We start from the raw sequence: 1,636 nt of genomic DNA, 5'->3' as shown, positions 1-1,636 counted from the left end.
GGACATATATTATTTCGGTGGATGTAGTGTTCGTGATTATCAAAACAGCTTACATTGTTTCAATGTGGATTCATTGAAGTGGAGAGAACTCTCTCCTTCTAGTTCTGATCATGGTCCTATGAAGAAGGCCTACTGTGGAATGGTGTCAGTTCATTTTGACAGTGAACACTATCTCGTAATAATCGGAGGACTTGGATCATCTTCTACTCCAAAGCAACCTAACGCTCAGTATAATAATTATTATGATGATTTGAGATGTAATGAGATACATTATTACAGGATTTCATCAGGTCAGTAATTCTCATCATCGATACACAATAGTTGATGAGTATTTCAAACTGAATAATTTATATTAATGTACATAAAACAGATTGTTAATAATTAAGTGTGTTTGTTAGTGTGTCTCTGTGTGTCATGTGTTTGTGTGTGATGGTGACGTGTGTCTATATGTGACGTGTGTGTGTGTACTAATACATACATTATGATGTGTCTGTGTATGATAGTGCATATAATGTATGTGAGAATTTATGAATGTATGACGTGTGTATGTGACGTGTATCTATAATGTGCATGTTATGTGTGTGTGAGTATTATCATGTATCTGTGTGTGTGTGATGTCTGTATATGTACATGTATCTATACATAAGCTAATGTGACATGAGTGTGTGTGTGTAGGTTCATGTCATTTATTATCATTTGGTGTGTGTATCCATACATGAGTGTATCTGTGTTTGTGTGTGTGTGTATCATGTGATAGTGATGTGTGTCTATGCATGATGTGTATGTATAAATAATAATGTACACACATATACACATACATATGTATGATGAATGTGTATAATGTATGTGTGTGTATGTGGTAAGTAAGTGTACATGAATGTTTGTACATTATTATTAGATCAATGGATATCTCCTGTTGTTACTGGAGACAGACCACCTCCTATTGAGGACTTCACTCTAACACCAGTTACTAATAACACTGCGGTAATGTTTGGAGGCTATACTGATAATGGAGTCAGTAATAAACTGTATACGATAAGTTTCACTAAGACATCAGTGGTGAGTTAATACTGTAGGATGGGTAATTTTGATTACGAGATTAATTTGATCACAAATTGTGGATTTACAATTAAAATTTAATTTATTATTCTCTCAGGATATATTATTCTCTCAGGATATATTGGAAGTACCTAATCCTGGAGGATCAGTACAATGGCCTGAGGGAAGATATGGTCATTCCAGTGTACTGATTACCACTAGTTCAGGACCATACTTACTAGTGGTGGGTGGATACCTTGCCTATGATGTATGGTTACTGGACATTAACAAAAGAAAATGGGAAGAACTGGTAAGTATTATATTATGATGCTTGATAATGAAACATAAAGTGATTAACTAAATTTGTAACTCATGAGGTTTGTAATGTACATGTACATATTATGATACTCAGTGAAAACTACTGATGAATAATGCTGGTATTCAGTATGTGTGTGTGTGTCTGTTTTAGTGTGAATGTGTGTTTGTGTCTTTTTGTGTTTTGTGTTTGTTTCTTTACCTAAGTATGTGTGAATATACATGTGTCTGTGTGTGTGTGTGTAAAGATGGATTGACAATTGATAGAGTGTCAATGCTTGAA

This window comes from Amphimedon queenslandica, unplaced genomic scaffold (genome assembly GCF_000090795.2).
Source record: "Amphimedon queenslandica unplaced genomic scaffold, v1.1 AMPQUscaffold_12359, whole genome shotgun sequence".
NCBI classification, from domain to species: domain Eukaryota; kingdom Metazoa; phylum Porifera; class Demospongiae; order Haplosclerida; family Niphatidae; genus Amphimedon; species Amphimedon queenslandica.
Note: the sequence above shows the minus strand (reverse complement) of the source record.